Source organism: Hemiscyllium ocellatum, chromosome 20 (genome assembly GCF_020745735.1).
Source record: "Hemiscyllium ocellatum isolate sHemOce1 chromosome 20, sHemOce1.pat.X.cur, whole genome shotgun sequence".
Classification (NCBI taxonomy): Eukaryota; Metazoa; Chordata; class Chondrichthyes; order Orectolobiformes; family Hemiscylliidae; genus Hemiscyllium; species Hemiscyllium ocellatum.
In genome coordinates this window covers 41,087,967-41,113,643 of record NC_083420.1, presented here as the reverse complement: position 1 = coordinate 41,113,643, position 25,677 = coordinate 41,087,967, and the positions used below count along the sequence as shown (strand labels likewise).

At 42.2% G+C, this 25,677-nt stretch overlaps 2 protein-coding genes across 3 annotated transcripts in view; one reads left to right on the top strand and one right to left on the bottom strand.

Annotated features, from left to right (window-relative positions):
• Positions 1 to 13,536, bottom strand: part of gaa2 (alpha glucosidase 2) — a 77,405-nt gene extending 63,869 nt beyond the window's left edge. The window contains exon 1 of one of the 2 annotated variants that reach the window (XM_060840784.1): positions 13,417 to 13,536. The gene's annotated coding sequence lies outside the window, so the exon portion shown is untranslated. The other variant, XM_060840782.1, reaches the window with a different exon arrangement.
• mettl4 (methyltransferase 4, N6-adenosine) overlaps positions 12,701 to 25,677 on the top strand; it is a 51,014-nt gene continuing 38,037 nt past the window's right edge. The window contains exons 1-2 of the mRNA XM_060840785.1: positions 12,701 to 12,787; positions 13,067 to 13,138. The gene's annotated coding sequence lies outside the window, so the exon portion shown is untranslated. The remainder of the gene's footprint in view (positions 12,788 to 13,066; positions 13,139 to 25,677) is intronic.

Below are 25,677 nucleotides of genomic sequence, written 5' to 3'. Positions count from 1 at the left end.
AGCACAGTAAGCTCCCATATGCAGCAATGTGGCATTGACCAGGTTATTATTACAATGTTGACTAAGAGATAAACATTGCCCTGGACACTAGTATCACTGCTGCTCTTTTTCAAAACGGTGCCATGAAAGTTTTCATTTCCAGTGATCAAACAGGTGGCATGTCAGTTTAACAGTGCACCCAATGATAGAATCATTGACCATTCTCACTACTGCATTGGAATGTCAGCTTTGATCTTTGTACGTAAGACCTGGAGTGATATCATATCCTGGTGACTCATGGACAAGAGTATTACCAACAAATCCACAGTTGTTTCAAGTTTGTGGGCTTCCCACTTTCGAGATAAAGAATTCCTTATTGAATTTTGTGGATGCTGACACAATTATCTCCCAGTTGTGGACTTGCCATTATGGTCAAGAAAGACAGCAATGCCTCTACTTCCTCAGGAGGCTAAGGAAATTTGATATGTCCATATAGACGCTCACAAATGTTTACAGATGCACTATAGAAAGCATCCAATCTGATTTGATTTGATTTATTATTGTCAGGTGTACCTAGGTACAGTGAAAGGTTTTGTTTTGTATGCAGTACAGGCAGATCATACCATACAAAGATCATAGGGTGATGGAATAGAGCAAGGAATACAAAATTTCAGGTGCAAAGGAGGTGCAGAAAAGCAAGATCAACATTAAATTTGAAATTTGAGAGGTCCATTCAGAAGTCTAACAACAAGAACAAAGCAGTTCTTATACCTGTTGTCACATGTGTTTAAGCTTTTGTATCTTCTGCCAGATGAAAGGGGTTGGAAGAGATTGTAACCAGAGTAGGAGGGGTCTTTGATGATGTTGGCTGCCTTTCCAAGACAGTGAGAAGTAAAGATGGAGTCAATGGACGGAAGGTTGGCTTGCATGATGGTCTGGGCTGTGTTCACACATCCCTGTAGTTTCTTATGGTCCTGGGCAGAACAGTTGCCGTGCCAAGTCATGATGCATCCAGGTAGAATGCTTTCGATGGTGTATCTATAGAAGTTGATTAGAGTCCTCATGACATGCCAAATTTCCTTAGCCTCCTGAGGAAGAGGAGGCATTATTATGCCTTCTTGACCATTACATTAATATGGGTGGTCCAGAACAGATTTTTGGTGATGATCCATCTTGGAACTTAATGCTCTCGACCATCTCCACCTCAGCTCCACTGAGGTAGAAAGGGACATGTCCTCCTCCTTGATTCCTGAAGTCGATGATTAGCTTTTTAGTTTTGCTGACATTGAGACAGAGAGTGAGATTGTCCTTACACCATACACTTCATCTCATCATTGTTTGATATCCTGCCTACAACGATGGTGTTGTCAACGCACTTCTAGATGGAGTTCTGACAAAACTTAGCCACACAGTCATGAGTATATAGGGAGTACAGTACTGGGCTGTGTACGCAGCCTTGTAGGATGCCAGTGTTGGGGATTGTCATAGAGGAAGTGTTGCTGCCTGTCCTCACTGATTGTGGTCTGTGGGTCAGGAAGCCAAGAATCCAGTTGCAGAGGGTGGAGTCAAGACATGGGTCTCAAAGTTTGGAGATATCTTTGGTTTGAATTATTGTGTTGAAGGTGGAGCTGTAATCGATAAGTAGAGGCCTGACATAGGTATCCTTATTATCCTGATGTTCCAGGGATGAGTGTAGAGCCAGGGAGATGACAACTGCCGGGGATCTGTTGTGCCAGTTGGCAATTTATAAGAGATCACGGCAGACTCGGAAGCTAGTGTTGATATGAGCCATAGTCGAGAGTGTGTTGCTGGAAAAGCACAGCAGGTTAGGCAGCATCTGAGGAGCAGGAAAATTGACGTTTCGGGCTAGAGCCCTTCATCAGGAATTCCCAATGAAGGGCTCTGGACCGAAACATCGATTGTCCTGCTCCTCAGATGCTGCCCAACCGGCTGTGCGTTTCCAGCAACACACTCTCAACTCTGATCTCCAGCACCTGCAGACCTCACTTTCTTCTAGTTCATATGAGGTATAACTAACCTCCTAAAGCACTGTGCAATTATGGAGGTCAGAACCACCATCTGGGTTCATCACAGCGTGATATGGCAACTGCTCTTCCTGAGACTGAAAGAAGCGTGAGAGAGTCTGAACATAGCCCAGTCCATCACACAAACCAACGTCCCATCCATTGACTTCATCGATACTTCCTACTGCCTTGGAAAAACAATCAACATAAATCAAAGATTCCTCCCGCCCCGGTTATACTCTCTTCCACTCATTTTTATAAGATATAAAAGATGTAAAACTTTGTGTACACTTACAAACAGATTCAAGAACAATTTCTTTCCCGCGGTTATCAGACTTTTAAATGGAACTCTTTTTTTTATAGATATTTTTATTGAAATGGAACTCTTTAACGTTAATGTTGGTCTCTCTCTGCGCCTTCTTGGCAGCTGTAACATAGTATCCTGCACTCTGTTCTTTAACCTGATGTACTTCTATACAGTAATATGATCTGCCCGTAAAGCACACAAGACAACACTTTTCACTGTACACCTGACAATAATAAATCAAATCAAATCAGGTGGAAACATCTTCTCTATGTAAACCCTATTCATCCCCTTCAGAATTTTCAAAACCAGTCTTAGGTCACTCCTCAGCCTTCTAATTTCTGGCAAAATCAAAACTCAGCCCCTTGTAGAACGTCTCCTGCTCTTTATAATCATTCGGTTCTCGTATCAACTCTGGAAGTCATTGACGCAGCTTCTCAAGAGCCTCTGTATTATTTTTGTAGTATGGAGATCAGAACTGTTGGAACTATCAAAAGATCCATAGATTTTTGAGGGGTAAGGGAATCTAGGAGCATGAAGCAAAAGTGAGTAAATTGTGCTCAGGTGCAGATTAGCCAGGCCTTGTTGGAGTATCAGAAGAGAACGAAGGCTGGATGACAATGAAGAGAGATGCACACCACAGTCTGACAGGATGTCACTTCTGATTTTGGGTGGAGTTGTTCCACTGCTGTGGCATGAATAGAAATCTAATGGAAGACATTCAAAAGGGCCATGTAGGAAAGACGAGCATGGATCTATGAAATGACAAATGCTGAGGGAGGATGTTCCCAGAAATACATCCAGGGAAGTTATTTGGGTGGAACTGAAAAATAAGAAAGGGATGATCACCTTATTGGGATTGTATTATAGATCCCCTAATAGTCGGAGGGAAGTTTAGAAACATACTTGTAAGGAGATCTCAGCTATCCGTAAGAATAATAGGGTGGTTATGGTAGGGGATTTTAACTTTCCAAACATAGACTGGGAATGTCATAGTGTTGAGGGTTTAGATGGAGAAGAATTTATTAAGTGTGTACAAGGCAATTTTCAGACTCAGTATGTGGATGTACCTAGAGAAGGTGCAAAACTTGACCCATCTTGGGAAATAAGGCAGGGCAGGTGACTGAGGTATCAGTGGGGGAGCACTTTGGGGCCAGCGACCGTAATTCTGTTAGGTTTAAAATAATGATAGAAAAGAATAGACCAAATCTAAAAGTTGAAGTTCTAAATTGGAGAAAGGCCAATTTTGATGGTATTAGGTAAGAACTTTCAAAAGTTGATTGGGGGCAGTTGTTCACAGGTAAAGGGACGGCTAGAAAATGGGAAGCCTTCAGAAATGAGATAACAAGAATCCAGAGAAAGTATATTCCTGTCAGGGTGAAAGGAAAGGTTGGTAAGTATAGGGAATGCTGGATGACTAAAGAAATTGAGGGTTTGGTTAAGAAAAAAGAAGGAAGCATATGTCAGGTATAGACAGGATAGATCGAGTGAATCCTTAGAAGAGTATAAAGGCAGTAGGAGTATATTTAAGAGGGAAATCAGGAGGGCAAAAAGGGGACATGAGATGGCTTTGGCAAGTAGAATTAAGGAGAATCCAAAGAGTTTATACAAATACATTAAGGACAAAAGGGTAACTAGGGAGAGGATAGGGCCCCTCAAAGATCAGCAATGCGGCCTTTGTGTGGAGCCGCAGAAAATGGGGAAGATACTAAATGTGTATTTTGCATCAGTATTTACTGTGGAAAAGGATATGGAAGATATAGACTGTAGGGAAATAGATGGTGACACCTTATAAGATGTCCATACTACAGAGGAGGAAATGCTGGATGTCTGGAAATGGGAAAAGGTGGATAAATCTCCAGGACCTGATCAGGTTTACCCTAGAACTCTGTGGGAAGCTAGAGAAGTGATTGCTGGGCTTCTTGCTGAGATAATTGTATCTTCGATAGTCACAGGTAAGGTGACAGAAGACTGGAGGTTGGCTAATATGGTGCCACTGTTTAAGAAAGGTGATAAGGACAAGCCAGGGAACTATAGACAAGTGAGCCTGACGTTGGAGGTGGGCAAGTTGTTAGAGGGAATCCTGAGGGACAGGATGTGTGTGTATTTGGAAAGGCAAGGACTCATTAGGGATAGTCAACATGATCTTGTGTGTGGGAAATCATGTCTCACAAACTTGATTGAGTTTTTTGAAGAAGTAACAAAGAGGATTGATGAGGGCTGAGCAGTAGAGGTGATCTATATGGACTTCAATAAGGCGTTCGACAAGGTTCCCCATGGAAGACTGATTAAAAAGGTTAAATCTCACAGAATACAGGGAGAACTAACCATTTGGATTCAGAACTGCTCAAAAGTAGAAGACAGAGGGTGGTGGTGGAGGATTGTTTTTCAGACTGGAGGCCTGTGACCAGTGGAGTGTCACAAGGATCAGTGTTGGGTCCTCTACTTTTTGTCATTTACATAAATGATTTGTTTGCGAGCATAAGAGGTACAGTTAATAAGTTTGCATGACACCAAAATTAGAGGTGTAGTGGACAGCAAAGAGGGTTACCTCAGATTACAACAGGATCTTGACCAGATGGGCAATGGGCTGAGAAGTGGCAGATGGAGTTGAATTCAGATAAATGCAAGGTGCTGCCTTTTGGAAAAGCAAATTGTAGTAGGACTTATACACTTAATGATAAGGTCCTAGGGAGTGTTGCTGAACAAAGAGACCTTGGAGTGCCGGTTCATAGCTCCTTGAAAATGGAGTTGCAGCTAGCTCAGATCGTGAAGGCGGCGTTTGGTATGCTTTCCTTTATTGGTCAGAGTATTGAGTACAGGAGTTGGGAGGTCATGTTGATGCTGTACAGGACATTGGTTAGGCCACTGTTGGAATATTGCGTGCAATTCTGGTCTCCTTCCTATCGGAAAGATGTTGTGAAACTTGAAAGGGTTAAAAGATTTACAAGAATGTTGCGAGGATTGAAGGATTTGAGCTACAGGGAGAGGCTGAACAGGCTGGGGCTGTTTTCCCTGGAGTGTCAAAGGCTGAGGGGTGACCTTACAGAGGTTTACAAAATTATGAGGGGCATGGATAGGGTAAATAGACAAAGTCTTTTCCCTGGGGTTGGGGAGTCCAGAACTAGAGGGCATAGGTTTAGGATGAGAGGGGAAAGATATAAAAGAGACCTAAGGGGCAACTTTTTCACGCAGAGGGTGGTACGTGTATGGAATGAGTTGCCAGAGGAACTGGTGGAGGCTGGTACAATTGCAACAGTTAAGAGAAATTTGAATGGGTATATGAATAGGAAGGGTTTGGAGGGATATGGGCCGCGTGCTGGGTTGGGGTATCTGGTCGGCATGGACGGGTTGGACCGAAGGGTCTGTTTCCATGCTGTACATCTCTGTGACAATGACTCTATGAAGACCCTGGAAAAGAAGTTTGGGGTGGAAATCAGGTGGGTGGGGGGGGGGGGGGGGGGTGTAATTTGAAAGGATGTCCTTATGTGTGATCTTTTGAAGAGACCTACATTAGTTTTGGAAAGAAAGGCATCCAGTAATCAAGGAAAGGGAAGAGAGATTACAATGTCAGGGGATCAGGAACGGAAGCTACGTGGTGGTCAGGAGATTCATTCATGAACCGAGACAGTTTGAGGGATGTGAAATTAAATGGGTGTGGTCGGATCCCATAGAAGAAAGAAAGGAATCTCCAAATGATGTTGATGAAAGGCATCGAGGGAAGGGGTTCACTTTATAAAACATTTACTCTAATTGTCAAACTCAAAATCAACCTCAAACTAAGCAAATATTAACTAACCAATACTATCTCACTTGATACGATGAATTTCATTTTTAATAGTGAACACCAACAAAGACACAGTTTAGAAAACGGTAACCCTTCATACATACGTGGCCTTGCATGTAGTTTCAAGCTTCTCTAGAACTACCTCTGTTACTTATGAACATTCATATTTCTCAATAAATCAATTCCGTTCTCAAATCATATTAACCGCAGAGACCTTTTGTCCATAGCTGTATCCTAAGATAGCATCAACAGTGACAAGGTTCAAACCTACACACTCTCTCTCACTTGGGTCGTGTGTATCTTGGTGCTGTAGCTGTTCAGAGTCTTGGGAACAAGCATGACTCATACAGATCTTCGAGCCTGTTCCGCCATTTAATTAGAAGATGGGTAATTCAATTGTGGACTCAACTCTATTTTCCTGTATATCCTTTATACTTTTTAATTTCCACATCAGTTCAAACTCAATCGAACTCAGCCTTAAAAATATTCAATGATTGAACCTCCATTTCTCTCTGGGGAAGGAAATTCCACAAACCAAATGTACCTTAGACACAAAAAAAATCCTTTTTTTCTCTCAAATGGGAGCTCCAGTATTTTTAAACTGGGTGCCTCCCTAGTTCCAATCTCTCACTCAATGGGAAAGGAGGTAAGCATGGAGATAGGTTCAACTGACCAACCAACAGCACCCAGTTTACAGTCTGCTCCTCCAAACAAACTCTCAGCTACTGAGTGTATCCATAGAACACCTGCAGTGTGGAAACAGGCCATTCGGTCTTTCAAGACCACACCAACTCTCCAAAAAGCATCCTACCCAAATCCACCCCTTACGCCGTAACACTGCATTTCCCACAGCTAATGCACCTAGCCTACACATCCCTGGACACTATGGGGCAATTTAACGTGACCAATCCAACCATCTCACACATCTTTGGATTGTGGAAGGAAACCAGAGCATCTGGCAGAAACCCATACAGACACAGGGAGAACATGCAAACTCCACACAGACAACGTCCCACCCCACCGCCTCCCGGAAGTGGAATCAAACCCAAGTCCCTGATGCTGTGAGGCTGTGAGGCAGCAATGCTAATCCCTGAGCCACCACACTGCTCTGTAGCCACTCACCCCAATTTTAGGATTCAGGCCCCGTTAGTGCTCACATACAGTTTCACAACAGCTTCTGCTATTCTATTTTCTTTCTACCTGCAAAACAGAAAACCTACCTTTCTGTAGGGAGCTTTGTTGCACCTCACATAAACTCTGCATCCCATAATGGTATCCCATTGCAGAGATCAAGCTACACAAGGCACTACCTCAATTAGCTTTATCTTTGGCTTTAATTCCCATAACAACCTCAGCCAGAGTTTAGCTTTAGCGATGCCATATCCAGGAAATTTCTTTTCAGAAACCTCTTCAGTTTCACTTTGGGTTTAAAAGGTCATCTAACAAATACAAACTCTTTGCAGACTGTCAGGCTTGTTTCAGGTGTGTCAGCCTACATTGTTTGCTAAGTCAGAGACATGAGTAAATATAATTCTCTAGTGGGTTATTCAACTCTGGTGCACATTGAAATAAAACTTCCCTAAGTCTTGTTCATGAGTGCTGTCAATTCAATATCATCACGTAACAAAAGCAAATTAAGACAGTCATCTGGTGGATTTTAGTGGTTTCATCCTCATGTTTCAGTAAAAATCCCATTAAGTACTTTCAGCAATAAATAAAGTATTTACGTGCACAGATCTTTCTTAATTTTAAGAAACCTGCTTTTCCCAATTCATGGGGCTTTAGTGCCAGTTAAGAGTGCTTCTTTTAGCAACACATGTCTCCTGTTGGAACAACTGGATTTTACATGGATTTGAATTTGCTAATTTTGTGTGTTTATACAAGGCAGAGGATGCATAGATGATTTGGACAGAATCGGTGAGTGGGCAAATGCATGAAGGGTGCAGTTTAATACAGATGAACATATGAGGTTATCCACAAAAATAGGAAGACAGATTATTATTTGAATGGCTGTAAATTGAGAGTGGGGAATGTTCAATGAGACCTGAGTGTCCTTGTGCACTGGTCGCTGAAACTAACCACACAGGTGGGACAGGCAAACTGTATGTCGGCCTTCATAGAGAGAGGATTCGAGTAGAGGAACAAGGATATCTTGCTGCGATTGTACAGGACATTGGCGAGGCCACACCTGGAATATTGTGTGCAGTTTTGATCTCCTTACCTGAGGAAGGATGTACCTGCTGTAGAGGGAGTGCAGCAAAGGTTTACTAAATTGATTCCTGGGATGACAGGACTGATCTATGAGGAGAGACTGAGTCAGTTAAGATAGGATTCACTGGAGCTTAGAAGAATATGGGGAGATCTCATATTAACTTATAAAATTCTAACAGGTCTAGATAGGTCAGATATACCTGATGGTGGGGGGAGTCCAGGACCAGGGGGTCACAGTTTAAGGGTAAGGGGTAAACCTTTTAGGACTAAGGTGAGGAGAAATTTTCACCCAGAGAGCAGTAAGCCTATGGAATCCACTACCATAGAAAGTGGTTGAGGCCAAATATGATATGTTTTCAACAAAAAGGTAGATATGGCTCTTGTGGCTAAAGTAATCAAAGGATATGAGCGAGGGGGAGGAGTGGGTGGTTAGGATACTGAGCCTCTCCAAAAGGGAAGTGAGAATGACAGCGACAGCCCTTGACATCGAGGCTCCATTCAACCAAATGCAGCATCAAGGAGCCCTTGCAAAACTGGAACCAACAGGTATTGGGGCAAACCCGCCCACAGTTAGAGCCGTACCTGGCACATATAAAGATTGTTGTGGCGTCAGTCATCTCAGGTCCGTGGCGTCAGTCATCTCAGGTCCAGGGCATCTCTGCAGAAGTTCCTCAAGCTAGTGTCCTAGACCCAACCATCTTCAGCTGCTTCATCAATGACCTTCCTTCCATCATAAGGTCAGAAGTGAGGATGTTCGCCAATGACTGCGCAAAGTTCAGCATCTGATACTAAAGCAGTCTATGTTCAAATGCAACAAGATCTGGACAGTATCAGGCTTAGCTGACATGTGGCAAGTAACATTCACACCACACAAATGCTAGGCCATGACCATCACCAATAAGAGACAATCTAACCACTGTCCCTTGACATTCAATGGTGTTTCCATCAGTGAATCCTGCACTACCAACATCCTAGGGTAGCCATGATTTGGAGGAGCTGATGTTGAATTGAGGTGGACAAAGTTAAAAATCACACAACACCGGGTTATAGTCCAACAGGTTTATTTGGAAGCACTAGCTTTCGGAGCGCTGTTGCTTCTTCAGGTGAAGAAGCAATGTTTCGAAAGCTAGTGCTTCCAAATAAACCTGTTGGACTATAACCTGGTTTTTGTGTTATTTTTAACAACATCCTGGGGGTCACCAATGACCAGAAACTCAACTGGATTCACCATATAATCACATCGACTCACATGCCATAAAATGGATTCAAAAAAATGTGATAATTGGTCAGGATCACATTGCATGACAGACTGAGGAGTCAAATGGCCTACTCCTCCCTGTATCTTCCATGTTACTATCGAAGGAGGCTCTTCGACATCAGGCAGCTGACTTGCATACAAATGATCTCAAAATATTCAACAAGCAGCTTCCTCACCAGATGGTAGTGAAATCTGAATTTGTGAAACATCTTGGGTTGTAATCTTATTCGGTCCCTTGGGTAGCCATAATGCGGAGGTGCCAGTGTTGCACTGAGGTGGACAAGTCACATGACACCAGGATTATAGTCCAGTAGGTTTATTTGAAATCACAAACTTTTGGAGCGCTGCTCCTTTTAGAGGTGGACTTCACTTGAAGGATCAGCTTGTGATTTCAAATAAACCTGTTGGACTATAACCCTGGTGTCATGTGACTTCTGACTTTATCTCTTGGGCATTGTAGGGTTTTCTCCACTGTTCTCACTGATCTACATTGGCTTCCATTCCAGCAAGATCCCGATTTTAACATTTCCATCCATTTTCTTCATATCCCTACATGGTCTCACTCACCTTTCTTACATCCTCCAGCCTTGCAACCCTGTGCACTTTCCTAGTTCTAGTCTCTGGTGCATTGCTCCATCATTGATGATCATGTCTTCAGCAATCCAAACCTTAAATTCCAGGACTTGCTCTTTGTTTCTACCAGGGCCCTTCTTTAATGTGTTTGTGTGAGAAAAATGAATCACATTTTGACGAAACATGCAGCATCTGTCCCATTGTCTCTTCATGTGATTTGATGTCAAAGTTCATTTGATCTTTGTTCCCATGAAGTGCTTTGGGGTAACACTGATCTCCCCATCCCTTTAAACAGAAGAAATAAAAACCACACCACTTGAAGTGCCGTGATTTAACTGGAACTTTAGAAAATCAGAGCCCAAGTGGATTTAGAAAGGGTGTGAAGATTCTAACAGCACATGGGCTCAGTTCAGAGGTAATCTGAAGTCTGTTCTCCCCACATTTGTAGGAAAGGGGAAAGATGGCCATAATTTAGGTGTTATTAAAGATGATATAGTTTTAAATGTGCCTGGTTCCAAGGGACAAGGAATTTTGCAGTTCAAGTCCGTAGTTCCCTGAAAGTGACTGCACAATTAGATAGGTTGGTAAAGAAGGCATATGGCTTGCCTTTATTGGCTGGGGAATTGAGTACAAGGGTTAGGATGTCATGTTGCAACTTTATAAGACTTCGGTTAGGCCACACTTAGAGCATTGAGTTCAATTCTGATCACCACATTACAGCAAGTATGGGGAGGTTTTGGAGAGGGTGCAGAAGAGGTTTGCCAGGATGCTGCCTGGATTAGAGGGTATAAGCTGAAAGGAGACTCTCGAAACATTTGAGTTGTTTTCTCTGAGAGGAGAATTGATCGAAGTCCATAAAATTATGAGATGCGTCGATAATGGTTCTGTTCGCCGAACTGGAAGTTTGTGTTGCAAACGTTTCGTCCCCTGGCTAGGAGACATCATCAGTGCTGTGGAGCCTCCTGCGAAGCGCTTCTTTGATGTTTCTTCCGGCATTTATAGTGGTCTGTCCTTGCCACTTCTGGGTGTCAGTTTCAGCTGTCCAACAACTGTTACAACAACTTACTAGAACAAAGGAGCCAATACCCAACATGAGCAAAACTAATGTAGTTTATAAAATACCATGCAAGGACTGCACAAAACACTATATAGGACAAACAGGAAGACAGCTAACAATCCGCATACATGAACACCAACTAGCCACGAAACGACACGACCAGCTATCCCTAGTAGCCACACACTCAGACAACAAGCAACATGAATTCGACTGGGAAAACACTACTATCATAGGGCAAGCCAGACAGAGAACAGCCAGGGAATTCCTAGAGGCATGGCATTCATCCACAAATTCCATCAACAGACACATCGACTTGGACCCAATATACCAATCACTACAGTGGACAGCTGAAACTGACACCCGGAAGCGGCAAGGACAGACCACTATAAATGCCGGAAGAAACATCAAAGAAGCGCTTCGCAGGAGGCTCCACAGCACTGATGATGTCTCCTAGCCAGGGGATGAAACGTTTGCAACAAAAACTTCCAGTTCGGCGAACAGAACCACTACAACAAGCACCCAAGCTACAAATCTTCGCACAAACTTTGAATGCGTCGATAAGGTTGACAGTCAGAATCTTTTTTTCCCCAGAGTTGAAATGTCTTATACAAGGGGGCACGCACTTAAGGCAAGAGGGGGAAAGTTCAAAGGAGATGTGAGGGGCAAGTTTTTTTTTTACACAGAGTAGAAGGAATCTAGAGTGCACTGCCAGGAGGCAGAAAGGATAGAGGTGTTCAAGGGACTTTTAGACAACCACATGAACACACAAGGAAAGGAGGGTTATGGACCAAGGGCAGGATTAGTTAAATTTGGCGTCATGTTCAGCACAACATCCTGGGCCGAAGGGCCTGTTCCTGTGCTGTACAATTCTATATTCTCAGGACTATGGGTGGCATGGTGGCTCCATGCCTCACAGTGCCAGGGACCTGGGTTCGAGTCCACCCTTGGGTGACTGTGTTCTCCCAGTGTCTGCATGGGTTTCCTCTCACACTCCAAAGATGTGCTGTCTGGGTGGATTGGCTCTGCTTAAATTGCCCCATAGTGTTCAGGGATTTCTACAACCTGGCTCTAGCATTGGGGAGAAAGTACAGAAGCCTGAACACATGCACCAGCCGGTTTTGTAACAGTTTCTACCCTGCTGTTCTTAGAATGGACTCACAAACTCTTAACAATTGCCCGTACCTGTGTTTTTGTTTTTGCCGCTGTTTACCTATTATTTACTTATATTTGCTACTTAACAATGTGACCTGCCTGTATTGGTAGCAAGACAAAGCTTTTTGCTGTACCTCAGCACACGGTGACAATAAATTCAATTCATCAACGTTTGGGGGTGCATTACTTAAGGGTAAATGTAGAGTAATAAATAGGGTAGGGGAATGGGTCTGGGTGGGTTACTCGTCGGAGGGTCGGTGTGGATTTGTTGGGGTTCTCTAAACTACCTGCAGTCAGTATTTCAGTGGGATGTTTGAGCTTTTCTGAGTCGAGATGGCTACACCACTGAGTGGTGCTGTCGAGTAGAGTTGTGTGTTCATTTTCAGCCACTAATTCTGATGGAACAAGCAGAAATTGACGAAGGAATTACGTTAAAACGAAGGTACTTTTGTCAATGTCCTTCATTAAAACGCCAGCATCGGTGCAGCGGCATTAATCTGCGCGGTTTCACCTACAGCGCGGCTGTACTTTGTGAACAGTTTTCGGGCCTCAAGTTTTTCCCCACCCTCAAGTTGAACAGTGCTTCAGTCCCAAGGTTTGGCGACGGGAGTATATGTTCAAATTGAGACCCGGTAGGCAATTTGAGGCCCGAGATTATAATTTTCAATGACATCGCTGGGTTTTTAAAAAAGCAAAGACTCACTAGAGTTCCGATTCCTAGGTTTAAACCCGCTCACTGATACAGGACAGGATACGCGGTGACATCTGCTGGAAATGCAAGTATTGGCATGAGGTAAGATCAAGTGTTGATATGCTGTTCACCCATTGATACAGAGCAGCAGAAAGCGAGGAAGTGGAGCTGATCTGCTGTGGTCGGCCCTGCAATGCAAGTCTGGACTGAAAAGGTCCAATTTCCAGCACCTTCTCACAACCTTCAGAACATCCTGGACTTAAGTGTTGTCTTTACGTAGTTACTTCCATAAATTAGGAAAGGCATCAGTCAGTCTGCAACAGTAATGTGATAATGACAAGTTTTGTTTTACATTCAGAATGGCTGAGATTATCACTAACCAGCGTCAGAAAGATCTCCCTTTGCTCTTCTTTCAGGTTATGCTGAGAAATTTTTCACATCCACAGACAAGGCAGGCTGGTCAGCTAGACCTTTAGGTTTACAATGTCAACTGAACAACAGCAAGTCCAGCAGTGTGTGGCTCACTCATGAGATCATGTGCTGGTGATCATCTGATGTCTTGTGAAAGGATCTTGAACCTCTGACCTTTTGATTCAGAAGCAAGTGTACTGGAGTAGTCCAGCAGTATTGATCTCCTTCCCTAATATGAGATGTTAATGTAATGAAAACATTCATCACTCCTGAGATAGATTGAATTTTGAGGGCATTTTGGGGGCAAATTCACTGGCTGCTCTTGTGTTTTTTGAACACTGCTTCTCAATTAGAAAACTGACCCTTAATCTTCAATATTTAGTTTAAAGTACTATTGACAGCCCTAGTTATGTGATTTCTAGTGCTCTAGTTCCAGCATGATTCAAGTAGAGCCTGTTCCATTGAGTCAGCTCCCTCCCTCCCCAGTACTGGTGCCAATATCCCATGATTCAAACCCAATTCTTCCACATCAATCTTTCAGCCACATGTTTACTTCTTTAATATTGTTGACGCTGTACCAATTACCTTGTGGCTTATGTAGTTATCCAGCAATTACCACCTTTTTGGTTCCAATATTTTTCATTTAGCCCCTGGCTGCTTGTATTCCCTCTGCAGAACCTCTTTCTACATATTTTCTCGTTACCTATGTGGATCACAACAAATGGATCGTCCCGCTCCCACTTCAAGTTCCTCTGCAGCCGAGATGAAATATCCTGAACCTGGGTACCAGGCAGGCAACATAGCCTTTGGGACTTTTGATCCTGCCCACAGAGGACAGTGTCTATTCCCCTGACCATTCTATCCCCAATTACAACTACATTTCTCTTTTCTCCCCTTCTTGAATAACTCCCTGTACCGCTGAATGTATATATAATATATAAAAATAAGAAAGAAAGTTAGCACTCTAGATGCTAAAGGTGTCAAGGGTTATGGATATAGTATGATTGTAATGTTGAGATAGATGATCTGCCATGATCATTATAATGGCAGGGTCCCCTCAACGGATCAAATGGCCTATAGCTACAACTATTTTCTGTCTTTCCAGGACCATAGCAATGTAGCTGGATCATAACAGTCCTCTGAAGTGACTGAGCAAAGTCACTAAACTGAAGGGCAATCAGGGATGATCAACAAAACTAGCCTTATTAGTTACACACACATCCCATAAAGAAAAACAAAATTTTTGTCATTAAAGTCGTGATCTCAAAACAGTTCCTTGTGGATCACCACTCGTCATCCTGCCAATGACACTACCTGCCCATTTATGGCAAATTAGCTGATTGGCCAATTTCCTGAGCAGGTCAATAATTTGTGTTCAATTTCAGGGCCTGACCTTATGAGAGACAGTCCATATAAGTAACATCTACAGACATTCACCTATCCACTTCTTTGGGCATCTCTTCAAAACATTTTTCAATCAGGGCTGCTGAGCGTTACCTTTTCTGCACAAATCCATCCTGGTTTATCTAAAAACTTTTCAATTTGTTCAGTCACCCTATTTTTAATGACAGACTTTAGTAATTTCCTGGTGATAGATGTTAACTGATTAATCTATAATTCCCCAGTTTCCCTTTCTTATGATTTGGAGATGCCGGTGTTGGACTGGGGCGGACAAAGTTAAAAATCACACAACACCAGGTTATAGTCCAACAGGTTTAATTGGAAGCACTAACTTTCAGAGCACTGCTCCTTCATCAGCTGGTTGTTCACCTGATGAAGTACTAGCGCTCCGAAAGCTAGTGCTTCCAATTAAACCTGTTGGACTATAACCTGGTGTTGTGTGATTTTTCAACTTTCTTAAACAGTGGAATAAAATGTTAGATTTTTTAACCTAAAGGAACAGTTCCCAAATCAAGAGTAGTTTTCAAATTCCCTAATTCTATCACTCTAATATTCTCACATTTTAAAGCCTGGAACAGAAATCATCTCTTCTTGGGGATTTGTTATTCTTTGCTATCATTCTTTTCTTCATTACTGTCATTCTTTTATAGAGTCAGAAGGATCTACAGCACAGAAAAAGGCCCTTTGGTCTGACACATCTATGTTTATTTAGTTATGTTAATTTTGCTAAGACCCTGTCCTGTTTCATTATTGGTTTCCCTGGTTTTCCAGCAGACTGACCACTTTCTCTACAGTGAATACTCATCTTAGTTATTCAGCATGTGTTCCATTTCCTTATTTCAGTGAAAATGTCAGAATTATCAGTTAACAAAGGACTCACATTGTTCTGGACCACCCTCTTTTCCCTGATACAATGGGGAAAAAAGCCTTTGTGATTTTGACATCTTGTAAGTTTCTTTACATACATGCATCCTTTTTGTAACTCTTACTATTGTCTTTACCAGCCTTTACTACGTTGCATCTTTGCCATTTACCAGGATGTGTGCTCTTTACAGCATTTTAATATGCTTTATCTTTTACTTTTTACATTGTGGTGTTCCTTCTTTTGTCATCTGTAACATTAATTTGGTAAATAGAGCTCTTACTCCTTTGGCATACGAACCTGATCGTATTATATTGATTCTTTTTCTGAATAATCTCACTGATCTTGTTGATTTTCCCAGTTTACTGTGTCTCTGTCATAGCACATTAAAATCAACATTATCTATGTTTTAACTGAGGTTCTAAGCTCTATGGTTCCCTCCCCAAACATTTCTGCTCTCCATCTCTTGCTCCTCCTTGACGCCAAAAACTGCCTTTTTGCTGAAGCACTTGGTCACGTGTCCTAATGGTTCATGTACCAAAATGTTAAAATTGCCTCTTGTGAAGTATGCTCTGTAAGTGCAAGCTGATAGTGAAATCAGTAAGTGGTTGGCTTTGTTGCCATGATGACCATTGAAACTAAATATCAACATATGGACTACACAAATGGAGCAGACAACACTCAGTCCTCGACTGATTGTCCAAAGGCAGAGATAGTAGTGTCAGCAGTAACGCTGTCTGATCAGAAAAGGCACAAAGTTACAAGTGCTTCAAGCCCTGTTTATTGCCTTTCCTAAATGTCTTGAGAAAGTGGTGAGCTTTCTAATTGAATTGTTTCAGTCCAATTACTTTTTTTCTTTCCTTTAACGGTGATTAGACTTCAAGAGTCATCCAATGGTTGTAAATCCCTTTAGGATTCCTAATGTCATGAAAGGTGGTACAGAAATGCAATATCTTCCTTCGAGCTCTTTTGAAATAACTTAGACACTTCAGAGGTAATTTATGGGTGGCACGGTGGCACAGTGGTTAGCACTGCTCCCTCACAACGCCAGAGACCTGGGTTCAACTCCCACCTCAGACAACTGTCTGTGTGGAGTTTGCACATTCTCCCCGTGTTTGCGTGGGTTTCCTCCGGGCGCTCCGGTTTCCTCCCACAGTCCAAAAAAAACGTGCAGGTTAGGTGAATTGGCCATGCTAAATTGCCCGTAGTGTTAGGTGAAGGGGTAAATGTAGGGGAATGGGTTTGGGTGGGTTGCTTGTCAGAGGGTCGGTGTGGACTTGTTGGGCCCAAGGGCTTGTTTCCACACTGTAAGTAATCTAAAGAGTCAACCATGTTGGTGTACAACGTGACTCACGTGTAGGCCAGATCACATGTTTCCATTCCTAAAGGACATCAGTTCTTTTCAGTTGTAGATTTTTAAAGTCAAATTCTGAAGCTGCAATGTTGGAATTTGAAGTTACATTCAACAAGAACAAATATTTGTATTTATATAGCACCTTTTACTTAATTGCAAGGCACTTCACAGGAGCATCACCAAATGATGACACTGAACCACATAAGATGTTATTGTTAGGTTTTAAGCAGTGCCTTGGAGGAAAGTGAGATAGAGAAACAAAGGTTTATGGAGGGAGTTCCAGAGCTCGCATCTCAGACTCTGTACACCTGTGTGAATTAAATCAGTCAATTACCATGTCCTGCTACATGACTGATATGTCACTTGCAGGAGGAGGAGGAGAGAAAATACAAAACTTGAATTAATTCTCATCTCTCACCATATAAACACTCTCTCTTCTTCCTTTTGCTCCAGTGATTCTTCTTACAATTGATCAAGTTAGAGCAGAATACAAGTGCTCTCTACGCACTTTTGAAAGTGAAGGTAGCGGGATTGAGAAGTGCCATGTCACACTATCTATTATTTGATTTGATTTCCAGTGACAGGTCTGTTATTTTGAGAAGAACAACTCTCATCTCTTAGCAGCTGCTTCAATAAATATTAGCCTGATGCAGGGTGTTTGGAAAGGGGCACTGTTCACTAAAGGGTTACACTGCAACCATGTGCTGCATACCAACCATTAATAGAGGATCTCAAGGAATTTATAGATAAATAATGGATATTCAGGAATAAGTTACAAACTGGAATGTAGTTAAGAGTTTAGAGGAACAATATAGAATAGTGTATCTGAATGGGTGAGTTACAGGTTGCAATCCAATCGAGGCAGCTAAGTTGAGAATGTAGTTGGTGCATTCTTCGCACACACTTCTTGGACTCTTCGAGTTGTAATTGTTCCTGTATTTCTTATGAAGGTCATGGAGTCCTGTACCGAAAAGTGACCGTTGCTGCAAATTATTGCTTCACTAAGGGCTTTAGACCAGAGCTGTGGTTTCACTGCAGTCTGTACCAGTTACTTTGTTAGAGTACAACATTTCAAAACAGAAACAGACCATCTGTTCTATGCTGATGCTCATATATTACTAACTAATAGTATTACCAGCTAATATGAGACAAACCTGACAAAAAGGGAGCATTATCAGGCTGGCAGACTGTGACTCGTGGACTACCACAGGGATCAATGCTGGAGCTACAATTGTTCTCAATATAGGTCATGTATTTGGAAAGGCAAGGATTGATTACAGATAGTCAACATGGCTTTGTGCCTGGGAAATGGTGGCTCACTAACTTGAGTTTTTTGATGAGGGCAGAGCGATGGTCGTGATCTATATGGACTTCAGTAAGGCTTTCAACAAGGTTCCTCATGGTGGGCTAGTTAGCAAGGTTAGATTACATGGAATACAGTGAGAAGTAGCCATTTGGATACAGAACTGGCTTGAAGATAGTGGAGGATTGTTTTTCAGACTGGATATCTGTAACCAGCGGTGTGCTACAAGAATTGATGCTGGGTCCACTGCTTTTTGTCATTTATATGAATGATTTGTATGTGACCAGAGGTGGTATGATAAGTAAATTTGCAGATGACACCAAAATTGGTGTAGTGGACAGCAAAGAAGGTTATCTCAAAGTACAACAGGGTGTTGATCAAATGGGTCAATGGGCAAAGGAGTAGCAGATGGAGATTAATTTAGATAAATGTGAGATACTGCCTTTTGGAAAGGCAAATTAAGGCAGGATTTACACACTTCATGGTACCTGCAGCATTTTGCTGAACAAAGAGACCTTGGAGTGCAAGTTCATAGTTCGTTGAAAGTGGAGTCAGAGGTAGATAGGACCGTGAAGGTGGTGTTTGGTATGCTTTCCCTTTTTGGTCAGTGCATTGAGTATAGGAGTTGGGAGGTTATGTTGCAGCTGTGTAAGACATCTGTTAGGATACTTTTGGAATAATGCTTTCAGTTCTGGTATCCCTGCTATAGGAAAGATATTGTGAAATTTGACAGGGTTCAGAAAAGATTTACAAGAATGTTGCCAGGGTTGGAAAGTTTGAATAATCTGGGGAAGAGGCTGAATAGTCTGGGGTTGTTTTCCCCTAGAGCTTTGGGGGCTGAAGGTTGACCTTATAGAAACTTACAAAATCATGAGGGGCATGGATAGGGTGAATAGCCAAAGTCTTTTCCCCAGGGTAGGGCAGACCAAAACCAGAGGGTATAGTTTTAAGATGAGAGTGGAAAAAGTTAAAAGGGACAAAAGAGACCTTTTTTTATGCAGAGAGTGGTGTGTGTATGGAATGAGCTTCCAGAGGAAGTGTTGGAGGCTGGTACAATTACAACATTTAAAAGGCATCTGGATGGGTATAAGCCGAATGCTGGACTAGATTAATTTAGGAAATGTGGTCGGCGTGGACGAGTTGGACCAAAGGTTTTCTTTCCGTGCTGTACATATCTGTGACTCTATGACTTGGATGTTAGAGATGACTGTATTAATGCCATATTTGTGGATAATACAAAAATAGGTCAGAAGGCATTAGTAAGGATGACATAAGAAGTCTACAGAGGGATATAGACAAGTTAAGGAAGATGGAATATAAAGTGGGAAAATATGAAGTTATGTACTTTGGCAGGAAGAATAACAGAGATGAATATTATTGAAATGGGAAAAAAAAACTACAGAAAGCTGCAACACAGAGGACTGGGGAGTCCTTGTGCATGAGTTACAAAAAGCTAGCATCCAAGTTCAGCAGATCATGGGAAAGGCAAAACAGCTGTTGGTCTTTGTTTCAAAGGAAATAAAGTTTAAAAAATAGGAAGGTGTATAAAATTATACAAAGGCAGAAGTCAGACCACAGTTGGAAAATTGAATGGTTTTGGGCCCCTAATCAAAGAGGATCAAGGGTTATAGGAAGGATGGGGTTGAGGACTTATCAGGCATGATGGAATGGCAGAGTAAACTCGATGGTCTAAATAGCCTAATTTCTGCTCCTGTGTCTTATGGTCTTAAAAATATCCTGGCATTGGAGGAGGTCTGGAGAGGTTTTACCAGGTTGATACCATGTATGGATGGATTGTCATATGGGGAGAGTTTGTGTAGGTTGGAGGTTAGAAAAATGAGCAGCAAACTTATTGCAACATTCAAAATTCTAAGGGAACTTGACAGAATGGCTGTGGTCATATAATTTCCCTTGGTTGGAAAATCTCAGGAGAAGGCATCATCTCAAGTTAGGGATAGCCCTTTTAAGACAGAGATGAGCAGGAATATCCTCTGAAGGTAGTGAATCTGTGGAATTCCTTACCACAGAGGGCTGTCGAGCCTGCGTCATTAAGTATATCCAAGGCTGAGATGGATAGATGTTTATTTAGTAAGGGAATCAAGAGTTAAAGTAGGAAGTATAGTAGAGTTGAGGATTACCAAATCTGCCATGATCTAATTGAATGGTAGTGCAGACTTGACAGGCCAAATGGTCTACTTCTGTCCCTCCATCTCATGGCCTAAGTCTCCTCCCACCATTCTCCATCTTGCTTCTGTTAACATATTGTTCCTTTCTACATCATTGGTTTTCCCCTAAAGGCAAAAATTTCTCTTTATACTGCATAGTTGGAACTTTTTTCTAACTAGGTGGGATATGAGCACAGGAGCTTTAGGTGCTGAAGTCTAAACTGTTGTTGAGGGATACTCACAGAAACTTTAATCAATCAAAATCCTTCAAAGTGACTTCGTTAAAAAGTAAGCCACAGGGTGTCACACCAGAACATATTATGCGAGTGACTGGAACCAAACCAAACCCACACGTTCTGTTCTAACAGAATGGCTAAAATTTGCCCTTGACTGAGGCTCCTAAAGAGCAATTCACATTACAAACCTACACACCCAGTTTCTATTCCAGTAATAGAAATTAGAACTCTTTGCAAACTGCTCCCACACCTTTCACATTGATATTTAGATATACACAAGATGGCCATCTTTATTTTCCATTTTGGAATGCCTAATTTGCAAACACTCCTACCTTCCACCTCCCCAAAACAGTCAAAGTGTTTATTTCTGCCTCAGTGGGTAGTTCTCTCATCTCTGAGTCACAGCGGTGTGGTTTGGAGTTCCATTCCAGAGACTTGAGTACACAATCTAAGCTTGCGTTGTTAGAGGCAATGTTATACTCAACATCTGTTTACAGTTGTCTTGTTGCACTGAGCAGTTCCTTAAGATGAGCTGAGCATATACACATCCTGAAACGAATATTACTTGTGTGTTCTGTTTGTTCCCTGTTGATTGAATACCTGCATACCCCTGCAGCTTAGAGGCAACCTTAGAGATGCTATCTTTCATGATGTGTGTTTTGCACAAAAAGAAAATAATGACCCCTTGAAGACCATAATGAAATTTGCTGAAAGAGAGATGGTTGGTTATGACATCAATAAGTTCCAAGAATGTCCATGTGAGATGAGGCTACAGTGGGGATGAAAGTTGAAGCAAAAAGTTAATAGAAAACCAATTGCCTGGGTTTGAGCCCACTGTCTGGTCAGCAGTTTAGAATACAGAGTGTGTGTGAGGGGAGCAAAGGGAGCTCTTTGACAACAAAAAGACAATACTCTAGATCCCCCAAGGTAAGTGGGACTTGTACAAGGAGGATAAGTTGCAACTAAACTAGAGGGTCACCACTATCCTTGCAGGGAGGCTTACTAGTACCACTCAGGAGGCAATTGAGAGTGAAGTGAGTGTTTACATCAGAATGGCAGAATGAGAACAGGATGAGATGGTTGGTTAAAAGGATCTCTGAATAGCTGTACCCTTGAGAGAGAGGATTTGTAGATACTTACCTCGTCACTGTGAACAGTGTTCCGATGTTAAACAGTTGCTCACGAATGAGATTTAATGATCGAAATGATTGAGTGGGAAGGTTGAGATCCTACATAACAAAAGCAGAGTAGGAAAAATTGAGAGATTGTTTGTGATCTCAAATTTGAGAAGGCAGTAAGTGCATTTAACTACCTGAGGCATCTCTTGGTCGTATTGACTTTTTAAAGTGAATTTACTTTTTTATTTTAAATATCCTTCACCTGAGTAATAAATGTTTAAATTTATATTGATTTTAGTTGGCTTTTTGCAGTAAAAGTTTGAAAGAGTGAAATCTTGTCCAGTGATTCTCTTTCCATTAGCGTCACGGGGATTTGACGTTTCTAAAAGCGATCAATCTCTAAAGCAATCGTGACGCACGAAATGTTAAAACCAAGGCCCTGTCTGACCTTTCAAGTAGAACCACAGCTGGCTGTGTTGTACAGCAGAGAGGATCAAAGTGCAGTAGAACAGTAGTAATAGGGGACTGTATAGTTGGGGCACAAAAAGGCCCTTCTGTGACCGCAAGAGACTGCTAGATGGTGTAATTCCTCCCTGGTGCCAGGGTCAAGGATGTCTCTAAGCAGGCGCAAGACATTCTCTTAAGGGAGGGTGAGCAGCCAGAGATGTGTTCCATATTGGTATTAACGACATAGGTAGGAAGAGTAAAGAGAACCTGCAAAGGGAGTTCAGGTGATTATGTAGTAAATTGAGAAGCAGGACCTCCAAGGCTGTAATCTCTGGATTACTATCTGCACCACATAATAGTGAGGTTAGCAACAGAATGAGAATACTGTTAAATACCTGGCTAAAGAGCTGTGGAGGAGGGAAGGCTTCAGGTATATGGATCATGAGGATGTTTTCCAGGACAGGTGGGACCCAGACAAGAAGGACCAGTTGCGCGTAAACTGAAGGGGCACCAATATGCTGGCAGCAGGGAGGTTAGCTCCTGCCACTCAATGTGGCAGAGAGGGGGTAATCAGAGCAGTAGGTCAGTAAGTGAAACAATTGAGGAGTCAGAGATTAAGGCCAGTAAGGTTAAAGAGGAAGAAGAGACAGAGAGAGGTTACTGAACATGGCAGGACTGGCAGTCTGAAATGTATTTGTTTTAATGTGAGTATAACAGGTAAGGCAAATGAATTTAGAGTTTGGATTAATGATGCTGTAGTTCTTACACAGACTTGGTTGAGAGAGGGGCATGTTTGGAAGCTTAAATCCAAGATTTAGATGTTTAAAATGTGATGGAAAAGGATGTAAAAGAGGTAGAGGAGTTGTGTGATAAGGGAGAATATTACAGCTGATGGAGGGAGGACATGTTAGAGACCCATCCAGCAAGACTATATGGGTAAAGCTCAGCAATCAAAAGGCTACAATCGCTTCAGTACAGGACGCGCTACAGCCAGTGGGAGATAGAGGAATAGATATATGGACAGATTATGGAAAAAATGCAAAAACAACAGGGTTTTTGTGGTGGGTGATTTTATCTTCCCCAATATTGACTGGGACTCCCTTAGTACCAGGGGCTTGGGGTGGGTAGTGGTGGTGGTGGGGCTGTGGGGTGGTGGAATTTGAGAGGCAATTCTAGGAGGCTTTCTTCATGCAACATGTAAATTATCTAACTGGGAAAAGGGCCATATTAGACCTAGTACTCGGGAATCTGGCCAGGTCACTGAAGTTTCAGTGTAAAAGGGGAACATTTCAGGAACAGTAAACATAATTCCATATGTTTTAATTTACTTATGAATAGGGTATGAATAGTTCTTGGGTGAATGTACTAAATTGAGAAAAGGCTAATTGCCGCAATATTGGTCAGGAGCTGGGGAATGAAGATTGGAGGCAACTGTTTGAGGATAAATTACATCTAGCATGTGGGAATCTTTTAGGGCCAGTTGATGAGGACCAACACGTTCTTGTGAAAATGAAGAATAAGGATGGCAAGAGTGTAGAACCTTGGATGACAACAGAAATTGTGAGCGAGTCAAAAAGAAAAAAAGGAGGCATGCATAAGGATTAGGAAACTGAAGACAGCTCTCCAAGAATACAAACAAAGCACTAAAGAACTTAAACAATGAGTTAGCAGGGCTAAAAGGCCCAAGAAATAACCTTGGAAACAGGATTAACGAAATCCCCAAGGCATTTTATTTGTATATATGGAAAAGGGTAAGTCCACTCAAGGGCAAAGGAGAGAATTTATACACCGAACTGGAGTAAATGAGTGAAGGAAAGGGACACGGCGTGCGGTGAATTTAGAGAGGGGTGTGTTGATATTAAAAAAAAGGTGATGTTGGATGTTTGAAAACCATTAAGGTGGACAACTCCCCAGGACCAGATTCGATCTATCCCAGAATATTGAGAGGGGTGTGGAAATAAATTACTGGAGCCTTAATGAAATCTTTGTATTCTCTTTAGTCCCAGAGGACTGGAAAATAGCCAACATTGTTCCTTTGTTTAAGAAGGAAAACAGGGATAATGTGGGACATTACAGGCCAGTAAAGCCTTATGTCAGCGGTAGGGAAATTATTGGAAAAGTTTCTTAGGGACGTTTATTCATATTTGGAAAAAAAATGGACTTGCTAGCAATAAGCAGCGTGGCTTTGTGTGGGGAACGTTAAGTCACACAAACTTTATCAAGTTTTTTGATGAAGTGACAAAGGTGATTGATGAAGGAAGTTGTCCAGCAAGGCCTTTGGCAAGGTCCCTCATGGCAGGCTGATACAGTAAGTGAAGTCACATGGGATCAGCAGTGACCTGGTAAGATGGATGGAGATCCGGCTTGGTCATTGAAGACAGTAGTAGTGTAAGGAGATCTGTGACCAGTGGTGTTCTGCAGGGACCAGTGCTGGGACGTCTGTGGTTTATAATGATTTGAAGGAGAATGAAGATAGTTGGATTAGTAAGTTTACAGATGACACGAAGCTTGGTGGAGCTGTGGATAATGAAGAGGTTTGCCAGTAGATACGGTTGGATATATACAGGCTGAAGACTTGGGCAGAGAAACAGCAGATGGACTTTAATCTAGACAAATGTGAGGTGATGCATTTTGGGAGGTCTAATGCAGCAGGGATATTTAAGTGAGTGGCAGAACCCTTAGAAGCATTAATACACAGAGGGATCTTGAATACAACTCCACTGTTCCTTAAAAGTAGCAACACAAGTGGACAAGGTGGTCAGGAAGGCATGGGGCAAGCTTACTTTCGTCAGTCGGGGCATAAAGTATACAAATTGGCAAGTCATGTTGCAGCTGCACAGAACTTTAGTAAGGCTACATTTGGAATATTGCACACAGTTCTGCTTGCCACACTACCAGAAGGATGTTGAGGCTTTGGAGAGGTACAGAAACAGTCTACCAGGATGTTGGCTGGTTTGGAGGGTATTAGCTATGAGGAGAGACTAGACAAACTTGTTTTTTTTTAAACCCCACTTGAATGTCAGAGGGACAGCCTAAAAGTAGATTACAAAATTATATATGAGAAGCATGAATAATGGATAGTGAGAGCCTTTTTCACCAGGGAAGCAGCGTTAATTACTAGAAGACATAGGTTGAAGGTAAATGGAGTAAGGTTAAAGGAGATGCATGAGGCAAGTTTCCCCCCCCCCCCCCGCAGAGGGTGGTAATTGCCTGGAATGAGCTGCCAGAAGAGGTGGTGAAGGCAGACACAATAGCGATGACTGCTACATGAATGGGCAGGGACTAGAGGCAAAAGGTTTTTAGTTTAAAAAGACTATGTGTCTCGATGGGCCTGAAGGGCCTGT